Source organism: Lagenorhynchus albirostris, chromosome 9 (assembly GCF_949774975.1).
Source record: "Lagenorhynchus albirostris chromosome 9, mLagAlb1.1, whole genome shotgun sequence".
Classification (NCBI taxonomy): Eukaryota; Metazoa; Chordata; class Mammalia; order Artiodactyla; family Delphinidae; genus Lagenorhynchus; species Lagenorhynchus albirostris.
The window spans coordinates 25,666,599-25,678,423 of NC_083103.1; the positions used below are offsets into that span (position 1 = coordinate 25,666,599).

The following is an 11,825-nucleotide window of genomic DNA, read 5'->3' on the forward strand; positions in this document are numbered from 1 at the left end:
CTGGTGGTACCACTTGGCCACTCTGCTCCAGCTGCTTGCTCCATATTTCTCTCGTTTGGAGGACCATTCTTGGATCAAATCCCATCTCTTTTTTTTCCTCCAAGTACAAAAAGTACATAAGTCTATCCTGGAAGGATGCCAACCTTTCAGAGCACTAAGCTAAGTGTTGTTTCTTAGCTATTTTAATCTCCTTTTTAAAGAGAGGTCACTCTATCACCTCTGGAGCTGGATTACTTGCAATCGGTGTTCAAGCTGTGGCCTGAGGTCACCGTTCTGGCACTATCCACAGGGAGGTGTCCTGAAGTTGTAGAGCAGACGGGCACTTGTAACTTGCCCTCAAACTAAAGCGGAAGGCACCTGAAAAGATGCACCTCTCTCTCTCCTCACTACGTAGTCTACATTTTAAGCCAGGCTGAAGGCAAGGTGAAAATGCAACCCAAGCACTCAATGGCTCAGAGCTGAAGAGGGAGAGAGAAAGAAACAGGAGAAAAGGAGAAAAGAAGAGAGTCTGACAGAAGAGGCAGAAAGTATCAGGGTAGTTTATACCACTTAAATCTCTGGGAAGCATTAAATGAGACCAGGCATGTAAACCACTTAGCACAGTTAGCTGGGACACAGGCCAGTTATTGGTAATTAAAATAACTCCAGAGTTGAGGCAGAACAGACGTGTACAACATGGACCTGTCCCTGCACTGCCTTGGGACTGTATTTAGGCAGTGCGTTACTCTGGTTAAACCAGGACTTCGGAGTCAGAAAGATCTGCTTTTATGTCCCTGCTCAACCACTTAAGTAGCTGTGTGTCATTTGACTGCTTAGTTATCTCTTTATATCTCAACTTTCTCATCTGTATAATGGGGCTAATTATAGTATCTGCTTCAAGGCTACTGAGCAGATTTAATGAAATACAGCCTGTGGGACCTTTAGCACAGTGCTTGGTACATGTTAATCTCAATAAATACTCATTGTTGTAACTGGGGCTCTTATAACTGTTTTCATAGGTCAGCCAGGGAAGAATCAGGAAAAGTGTTTCAGGAAAACAGTTTGCCTCTCTGGGCAGGTGAAGATGGCTTAAGAAGAGCAGTTTTTCCAAAGCAGTGAAAATGGTCCTGCTTGCCTCTATTGCAGCGGGGCTTGTTTTTCTTCTCATTTGGAAACTTTCTTCCCTTCAGTGTTACATAGTGAGGAGACTGGGCGTTCTTCCCACAATGACAGACATGCAAATCTTGCCCAGAAATAACAGGGAGAATGCCCGACTCTGCTTCTATAAGGAATTCTCCCGGTAACCGTAAGCCATAGACTCCAGGCGCAGGGCCCTGGGGATGGCTGCACCCACTCCCCTCAAGCCAGTCAGGCTGTCTTCCACTTAGGCCAGTTCCTTTATGAGAGAGACCCAGCTTTACTGAGCCCTTTGTAAAGGAAACAAGGATGTTCTAAAAAATTGGGAAATGTTCTCCATTACTATTTCCAAACTGTAAAATGATAGTTGGGCCTTTTAAAAGACTTGGGAAATTTTCTGAAATTAAGGAATATGGATTTAAAGGAAGCCTTGGGGGATTAGAGTTTTCCTTCTCTTTGAAGCGTTTGAAACAACTTTAATCTGCTTTCAGAGCGCTATGCAGTTTGGCAAGGCATTCTGGTAGTGTTGTTGCCTTCTTTGTGGAACTGATACTTTTGTGCCCCTTTTAAAACCCATCTGGAGAAATGCTTCGGGTATAAAAAGACACTTGGATTTAAAGAACAAGACAAAAAAAAAAAGACAAAAAAAAAAAAAAAAAGAAAAAAAAAAAACATAAATAAAGAACAAGACTATTCAAGGTAAAGGAATGGCTTCTAAGATGCTTCAAAGAAATTTTTAAATTTCTACTTTGGGCAAAAGAAAACTAAATAAACAAAAATCTAGTTGGATATACAGCCACAAAGGTGTAACTATTCATACATAATTTCCTGGTTGTTGTACTCCTATTATATATATATATATATATATATATATATATATATAAATATGTACTTTACAAAATGCAATTGTATATACTCTCATGTAATAGCACTACTCTGGGAGGCAAGTATTATAATTCTTATTTTACTGATAAGGAAACTGGGGCTCAGGGAGTTCAACTTTTGCTTAAAGAAAATATAATGTGGCAAGAACTTGAACTTGGGACGCTAGGTTTTAATCCCAATACCCTTTCCACAACACCTCATCACCTTTAACCTGCCACGTGGTCTAGGCAGCCCCAGTCAATCTTTGATGCCTCAGTTTCCCGGTCTGTGAGATGAGAATAATACCTCTCTGGCTTGCTTTCAGGGACTGGTGGATAGATTTTCCAGGGCCAAGTCTAACTATGATGTGACCAAAATTTCCAGGAACAGTGTATGATAAACCTGAATGAAATACCGTTGTCCCTCGGTATCTGCGGGGAATTGGTTCCAGGAGCCCCCGCAGATACCAAAACCTGCAGTTGCTCAAGTCCCTGATATAAAATGGCGTATGACAGTGAAGAGTCAGCTGAAGGTATCCAGAGGTTTCCCATCCGCGGATACGGAGGGCAGATTGTTCACTCTGCTGAGCCCAAAGGAATATTGCTAACACCCTGTCTACCCCAGGAATGTTCCAGAGGTCTGCAGGAGTTGCACTCTGAAGCTTTAAAATGACATTGGTTGCAAAAGACAAGCGCAGAATGGTTACAAAGCTGGCAGGTGGCCTGGAAGCTGCAAGTAGCTGTGAATAGCTCATTATCCCAGGGGCTGGAGAACCTGCAGAAGGGGCAGATAGAGAAGCAAGGGCACACACTGGTCCATCTGGGGCCTTAATTCCCCGAAGCTATAAAGGAGGAGATAAGTGTATCTTCAAAAGGAATGAAAACTCAACAGCTATGCGATTCTAGAAGAATATATAGTTTTAAAATGTCTAGGAAAAGAATACATATCTCCTTTCTATTTATTTATTTAGTTATTACAAAAGTATATCTATTCATTGTCAAAATAATAGAGAAGTGTAGAATGAGAAAGTGACATTCCCTCTTTCATTTGCTCCTCCCCTAACTCACTCACTAAACTCCCCTAGCTCCCAGACATGTACTCTGTGTCCCCTAAAATGTTTTCCATTTAAATACTATGTGTGTGTGTATTTCAGATGCATGTCATACGGATTCACATATGTGTTTTTAAATGGGGTCTCATAACACATAGAATTTTGCAACTTGCCTATTTGTTTAACTTTACAATGTATCATAGATACTTGCTCATACAGACCTCTCATTCCCTGCCCCCAGCTTTATTGAGATATACTTGATGAATAAGAATTGTATATATTTGAGGTGCTCCACATGATGACTTGGTATATATATATATATATATATATATATATATATATATATATATATACACACACACACACACACATTGTGACATGGTTACCAAAATCAAGCTAATTAACATATCCATTACCTTAAATAGTTACATTTTTGTATGTGGTAAAAGGCTGTACTCTCTCAGTAAATTTCAAGAATACAGTACAGTATTAGTAACCAGAGTCACCATGCTGTCCATTAGCTCTCCAGAACTTAAGCATCATGCATAACTGAACCTTTGTACCCCTTGATGACTGTCTCCCCATTTCCTCCAACCACCGTTTCAATCTCTGCTTTTAGGAGTTCAACTTTGTTAGAGACTCTCATTTTTTTTAAAGCATGGAGAGGGTTCCTTTGTATGGATATACCATAGTTTATTTAGCCCCATTTCTATGGGTGGAGATATAGGTAACCGCTGTGTTTTTCCCCTTAACATTAACAAATAATGCTTCAGCAAATAATAATGATGGTTTATTAATATGAAAGGAAACAATCTAGGGATAAATGGGCTAGAGCAAACTTGGGAAAGATAGTACATAACAAAACCCGTACCCGTGAGCCCGGCGTGGGGAATCTCTGTTTAGCTCTTCATTGTGTCAGAGCGACAGCTGACACCAAAGAAAGAACCCAGGAAAAAAACAAGTTAAAGAAAGGAAAAAGAGGGCTTCCCTGGTGGCGCAGTGGTTAAGAATCCACCTGCTGATGCAGGGGACACAGGTTCGAGCCCTGGTCTGGGAAGATCCCACATGCCGTGGAACAACTAAGCCGGTGCACCACAACTACTGAGCCTGCGTGCCACAACTACTGAAGCCTGCGTGCCTAGAGCCTGTGCTCCACAAGGAGAGAAGGCACCACAATAAGAAGACCGTGCACTGAAACAGAGTAGACCCCACTTGCTGCAACTAGAGAAAGCCCGCACGCAGCAACGAAGACCCAACACAGCCAAAAAAAAAAACAAATAAAAATTTTAAAAATATATATAAAAAAAAGAAAGGAAAAAGAAAGCACAGCAGGAGTTTTGAACGGTTGGGTGAATTGAATTAAGGATCATTATTGAGGGTACAGAACCCTATAGAGAAACCGTATGATTATTATAAAATTCAGATTGGTGGCACTGTAAGAAGGAAAATGATGGTGAGGTGAGAAAACGTTTGAGCATTTAGTCTCCATGTCAGTCGCCGCAGGATGGGGGTTGTGTCTTAGTCCTTCGTAGCCTCCATATCTGGCATAATTCCTGACAAGTAAAAGGTGTTAATAAGTACTTGAAGAAGGAGCAAGGAATACTTCTCCCCAGAGGACCAAGCCTTTTGGACATGAATGTAGATAAATCTTGATTTGTGACTTTACAAATAACTTGAAAATTTAAAAATATTATCTTGAGTTGAAAAGCAGTAAGTTAAAAAATAGTTTCACTAAAAAGCCTCTGTTTTTTTTTTGCAGTACGCGGGCCTCTCACTGTTGTGGCCTCTCCCATTGGCTCCGGACGCGCAGGCTCCGGACGCGCAGGCTCAGCGGCCATGGCTCACGGGCCCAGCCGCTCCGTGGCATGTGGGATCTTCCCGGACCGGGGCACGAACCCGTGTCCCCTGTATCGGCAGGCGGACTCTCAACCACTGCGCCACCAGGGAAGCCCAAAAACCTCTGTTTTGTAATTTACCTGACATGTTTCTCTTCTTACTGTTCTTTGTGTTTTAATTTGTTGCCTGCTCAAAAAATGTATTAAATTGTAATTGGGCATTGAATTAAAAATTTTTTTAATTGACCTCATTTTTCTTGATGTTCTGTGTCTAGTTGTGTTGTGTCAGTTGGCTGGTTTCTGCCTCTTGGCTTCAGCATTCTTGTTCCTAAATGAAGTAAAAAGAATCAAGTGCCCCATGGCAGGTCTTCAGTCTTGTTAACTGAGAATTCAAGGGAAAAGTTTAAGACATATCCTCTGTGTGATGGTCCTACTGATTGGGTAACTATGTTCCAGTCAACCAGAGATCAAATAACTAGACTTGGGTGTGTGTGTACATTCCTCAAGATATTTTTATGAGAAAGGGATAAGTGAAAGATAAGCAAACCGATATGAGGGATTTACTTTTAAAGGAGAGAGAGAGAGAGAGGAACCAGCTTGGTCAACCTTACCTTCTACATCAGGGTCAGCAATTTACCAAAAATACACCAAAGGGAAGATTGCCAACCCCTGTTTTCATCAGTTGAATTCTCCAGAGTGGTAATCCGTATTCATTATGATCTTGACATACTAGGGAAAGAAAGATTGAATTAAATGCAGTAGAATTGCTGGAATTATATTTCAATGTTCCACATATTCATTCATTCCATAAATGTGAGCAAAACCACTAGATAACCAGAAAGACTGTTCTCTAGTCATTCTGAATTATCAGGATTGTTCTGCTGGGTCTTTTAGAGAGTTCAGTGCCCTCCGTCTCCCTCAAAAAACCCCCGCTGAATCCTCTTTCCCCATCCCAGCAGAAGCTCTAGTTCATGATGAGACATGCTTCAGAGTGTTTGAATTGGCTTATGGAGAGAATTATCTGCAGGGAGGCGACCCAATGGTATTGTGAAAGAGAGAAGGAATAATCTGTTTAGGAAGTCATTCTTTAAATTGTCATTTTGGCAGGGTAGCTCAGAGGGTAGAGAACTGGAGTGAGGTCAGCAGTCTTGGGTTCCAGGCCTTTATTATTACAATGCTGTGTGACTCTGGGCTTCAGTTTCTTCATCATGAAATGAAGAGCCCAACAAGGTGACTGTGGCATGGAGGATCGTGCCTTCTATTAGTGTATAGGATAAAGGATGCTGATAAAATCATATTAAGATAAGTTTACAAATTCTAAAGACTTACGATTCTTTATAGAGATGAAAACAAAATCCTGGGGATTCTAAGGGGACTCTTCTGGGAGACCAGTCCTGGGGTGGATTTTTTCCCCCAAATCAGGTGTTCCTTGTACTCAGGGATTCTGGTGAGAGGTCTCCTTCCTAAACTAGATCAGCTGTAAACCGTGTCCTTCCTGAAGGCTATAATAACCTGGAGTTTGCATAAGGGACTCCGAGCTATAAACCTGGCACAGGGTCCTACGCCAGCAGTAACATTCTTACTGCTCTGCCCAGAGGGTTCTCTATTTGTAGCCCCCTGAGCTCTGTGAGGCCCACCCATCTCAAAAGGCAACCTCAGAGCCTCTCAAAGAGAAGTCTTTCATAGGGCTGTTGACGGGTTGAAAACTGAACCCTGGTCCTCACTGAAGCCATCATTTGCATGATAATCATGACCAATTTGGAGGAGTTAAGAAATCCTCATTTTTTTTTTTTTCCGGTACGAGGGCCTCTCACTCCGGATGCGCCGCAGGCTCAGCGGCCATGGCTCACGGGCCCAGCCGCTCCGCGGCATGTGGGATCCTTCCGGACCGGGGCACGAACCCGTGTCCCCTGCATCGGCAGGCGGACTCTCGACCACTGCGCCACCAGGGAAGCCCGCTCTTCACCTTTGAAACCAGCCACTGTCAGGCAGGTAATGCCTCTTGTTATCTTTTGGTAACTTTAGGTACCTAGAGTTGTTCTAGAGGATGAGAATCTTAAAGATGTGTTTTCTGAATTGTTTCTCTAATCTGATTAGATTTAAAGGCACTAAGGACTGTATTTCTTGTAGTAAAGAGGATGCTGACAGTCCATGGTATGTTGTGGCAGCAGAGATACACAAAATAAGATCACTGATCACTGGATACTCCTAAATAAATACTTGTAAAAGGCAAGTTTCTTCAAAGGAAATCCACTGCTGCTCTTAAAGGGAAGAGTTGTCCTCCCCCACCCCAACCCCTTTCCTGATAAGACAAAGACTTAATGCTACCCTGAAGAATTTGGCTTTGGAAACGGCTGGCCGGCCGGTTTCCCTTTGCTGAAAGGCCTGAGGCTGGGAGCAGCGGCCTGGAGGCGGTACATCTTGTGTTACTTGGCTAGGAGAAATCCCTTGAGGCAACATGAAATGGTGTCTCTTTGGGTCATTTGCTTTTCTCCTGTCTCTCCATCCTATTTTTAAGAGTCAGTAGAATACTGACAACACCACAACAATAGTGATTACTCACATGGCCCTTGCTACGTGCCAGGCACATAGCTCTTAGGCCGTAGACAGATTCATGTTTTTAATTTTTACGACAACCTTATGAGGTAGGTATTATTATTAATCCCATTTTACAGTTGGGGAAATGGAGGCAAAGTCAAATAGCTACCAAGTAGGGACGCAGGATTTGAACCCAGGAAGTCTGGCTCCAGAGTCCAGGATCATAGCGAACTTGGGTGATGAACAGGTCTGGATTGAATCCTGGCCATGCCCCTCAATGGTGATAGGATCTTGGATTGGACCCTAAAACTCTTCCAGCCTCTGCCTCTGCGTTTTAACATGGGAATAGTAACCTGCCTGATAGAATTGCTGTGAGATTGAAATGGATTGATAAACATTTGGTCCAGGGCCTGGCACATCCTAAGGGCTCAATAAATGGGCTTCCCATCCTCTGAGATGCCAATGTGCAGTCATTGCAAATAATATTTTTTCCCAGTTAATAGCTTGTCTTTTCATCCTCTTTGATGAAGTGTAATTTATAGATTTTTTTTCTTTTATGAATTGTGCTTTTGGTGTCATGTCTTAGAACACTTCGTGAAGCCCTAGATCCTGCAGATTTTTTCCTAAAATTTTTATAGTTATGAATTACTTTTTGAAAGGGCATTTTTTCCTAAATATAAAAGAAAGACATGCCTATTTTAGACCATTTGGAATATAAGGAAAAACTCAATGAGGAAAGTTAAAATCACTAGTAAAACCGAAATCCAGAAATACATTTGGTATTAGATGCAAGCACTTGTAACTTTAATAAAAATGTCACCTCTTTTATAATGGGGAAACAGAACCCTCCAACAGTAAACTGCACTATCAAGTACCAACCAGAGTGCTGATGGAAGGTGCCTCTCTTCACGCCAAAATCAGCTGGGGGAGTTGCCATTCAGAAAAGACTAAGAACTACTGACCCAAACAGTGAAACTCATGTTTATGAACTGCAGCTGTTAGTCACAGGCTGTAATTGCCCCACCAGATAAAGAAGCTATTTAAGAGAGCAGGTTGCTATAAGCTGAATAGAAACAGAAAATAGTCTTTTTGGAAATCACAGGATTGTAACTAAGGGGAACGTCAGGTTCGAGGCTGGAATGGATCTTTGTGTATTTGCTGGCTTGGAGATGGACAGGCTGATCTGGCATGAAGACGGTCCAGCCCTGGCTGCTCTTCTGTTTTGTTGGAGAGAAATCAGTTGAGGATCCCTTTTTCAAGTCCTGCCATGTGGCGGCTTCCATGGCTAGAATCCTTTCAGCCTACCCATTTCTGATTCCTGGGCACCTGGAATTCTGCCTCTTGTACCACCCCCCTCACCTGCCTGACTTGTCAGGTCAGTTGGTAACAGCTGTGATCAGAGCAGCGGCCTCCATTAGTACTCCCCCTCCACCTGTGTCCCCCCCACTACACAGAAGGCGTGAGCTAGTCTTAAAACACAGCATTAGCTATTTCAGAGGCACCCCTCCCTACCCTTCACTGCCAACCTCATGAGAAGCTGATACTTTTTAAAATTTTTATTTATTTATGTATTTATTTATAATTGAAGTATAGTTGATTGAAGCTGATACTTTTTGAAAGGGTATTTTGAGTGAAAGAGGTGAAACTTGCTATTTAAATTGTTTAGTGAGGTTAAGAAACAATCCTGAAGTTGATTTGGTCAGTCTAGATTTTCATAGATCAAGTTTGCACCCAGTGGAACCTTGCGTGAAGTACTTGACTACATACTTGCAAAGGAAATCTTATTTCTTAATTACCAAGTAAGTATCTTTGCTGTTTGTTGAATTTTGAGGAATCAGGTAAAACCCCAGGATGGTGACAGACACAAAAAATTTCATAAAAAGCTTAGATTAAAAGATAATTATGTGGTGAAAATTGCAACCTAAATGCTCATCAAAAGAGAATTGGTTAAATTATGATACATCCATTCAGAAGCTCGACATTTATTGCCATAGAAAGGTGCCTACCTATATCGAGTTTAAAAAACCAGTTATAGATCCTGTTGTAGTTCCTGAGCGTGATGACTGGGTGTTCATGAGGTTGTGTGACGTGTGCCTCCCTCAGACCTTGTTATGACAGCGGCATGTTACCCGTCTGACACAAAAAAAGAGAAAAAAAAAAGAAGAAAAGGGGAAAAAAAGAAAGAAAAGAAAAAAAATTTGGTTATAAATTAACAAGTAGAATTTGATCCTATTTTTAAAAGTCCTTGGGAAAGAAATACAGTAGTCCCCCTTTATCCATGGGGATATGTTCCAAGACTCCCAACTGGATGCCTGAAACCATGGGTAGTATTGGACCCTATGTATACTATGTTCTTTCCTGTACATACATACCTGTGGTAAAGTTTAATTTGGCACAATAAGATATTAACGACAATAACTAACAACAAAATAGAATAATTATAACAATGTACCGTAATAAAAGTTATGTGAATATGGCCTCTCTCTCTCAAAATATTTCACTGTACAAATTTAATGCTTTTTCTATCTTAACTCAGCACTTATCACTCACTGTGGCCGTAAGTTTTTCAGTTTGAGGTGCAACAGCAAAACTAGCACACATTTCTTTTTCTTTCTTCACAATTTCCTGGATAGAAGATTTGTTCTTACTGTAGATCTTAGCAACCTCAGCACATGATTCTTTTTCTTTACAAATTAAGTCGAGAACTTTCACCTTTTGACTAAAAGGAAGTACTTTATGGCTATGCTCTGGCATATCCGGATTGCCAGCATCTCTACTCTAATGAGCTTTGGGGGCATTATTAAGTAAAATAAGGGTTCTGGAACATAGGCACTCTGTGATACCTGACAGTTGAACTGATGACCAAGACAGCTAGTGACTAAGGGGCAGGATTCGATGGACAAAGAGATGATTCACCTCCAGGGCGCATTGGAGCTCCACACGCAATTTCATTAGGCTACTCAGAATTTAAAACTTATGAATTACATATTTCTGGAATTTTCCATTAATATTTTTGGTCTATGGTTGACCATGGGTAACTGAAACCGTGGAAAGTGAAACCTTGAATAAGGGGGACTTTTGTATACCAAGAGAATGTTAGTGGTAATCTCTGGGTCATCCAGTTATGACAAATTATCTTTTATTTTTTCCTGAGTTTTCCAAATATTGAGCTTTTATTGCCTTAGTAATCAGAAAAAAAAAAAAAAGAAAAAACTAATTCCTAGCAATGGTCACAAAGTGTCATGTTAAACAGAACTGTGTATGTAGTTTACAATTTTATTTAAGTTTTATAAATTATAAAAACTCATAGTTAAAAAATATTCAAAAGGGATAAGGAGTATAAGATAAAAAGTAAGAATCTTCTCCTTTGTGAATCCTCAGAACCCCCTCCACATGTAACTAGTGACAACAAAAAAATATATTTAAAGGAGCAGTTGAATCGACAGAGCTGATCTGAAATACGGAAGCTAACGTGAGGGGGCATCAGACAACTTTGAAGAGAAGTGAACGAGATTCACCGGCCTGCTGCTGGCCACCCCCTAGCCCACTCTCAGAACATTCCCTCATAATTACATTGCCCTTCACATAAGGGAAATCACCCCGTTTACACTTTGAACACATGGGTTCCTACGGACACTGACACCCAGCCAGGCATGCGAATTAGCATGGGCTCTAAAACCCAAATGAATCAAGTCAAGTTTGCATTTCATAGCACATTGGGCAGTGAGTCACCTAAGCAGCAGACACTGCTCCTGGGTATATGGAAGGCTCTCTCCTCTCTCCCATGCCTCCCTTTCCCAAATTTGCTTATTTAATAGTTTAATAGTTGATGCCTTCTCACCCCCCAAGCTTTAGCTTAAATATCACTTACTCAGAGAAGAGACAAATAGGCTTGGCTAAATTGGTATAGCTCCCTCCTTTATCTTCTATCACCATCCCTGATTTTATCCTTGGGAGCACCTATTACCATTTGTAATTTTTTATTTTGTGTATTTATGCCTAACCCCTGCCTCCGCCTTCTCCCCAGGTTGTAAACTTCACAAGGGCACAGACCCTGTTTGTGTGTGTGTGTGTGTGTGTGTGTGTGTGTGTGTGTGTGTGTTTTTAAAAGCTGGCTTTGTTTAGTCAGCTTTTAGCTCATAATAAGCATTTAATAAATACAGTGTTAATAAGATGGAAAATTTTACAAGTTCATTTTTGAGCTGGAACTCTAATTTTATAAATGTTTTAGATAATGGCTGACCCTTGAATGGTAGGTCCATTCACTTCTTCATTCTGTCAATCAACAGATTTTTATTAAGAGCTTAGTATTTGCCAGATCTTGTGCTAGGGGCTGGGGTTAGAGGTGCCTAGCAAGGAAGACAAATATGATTTAGGCAAATATGATCTAGGGAGACACAAGCTATGATAATGGGTAGTAG

At 41.1% G+C, this 11,825-nt stretch overlaps 1 non-coding gene across 1 annotated transcript; it reads left to right on the plus strand.

Moving 5' to 3' along the window:
* Positions 1-9,439: 9,439 nt before the first annotated feature.
* Positions 9,440-9,543, plus strand: LOC132526625 (small nucleolar RNA U13). The gene has a single exon (XR_009542617.1). It is a non-coding gene; the product is annotated as a small nucleolar RNA U13 (small nucleolar RNA).
* The last annotated feature ends 2,282 nt before the right edge of the window (positions 9,544-11,825 follow it).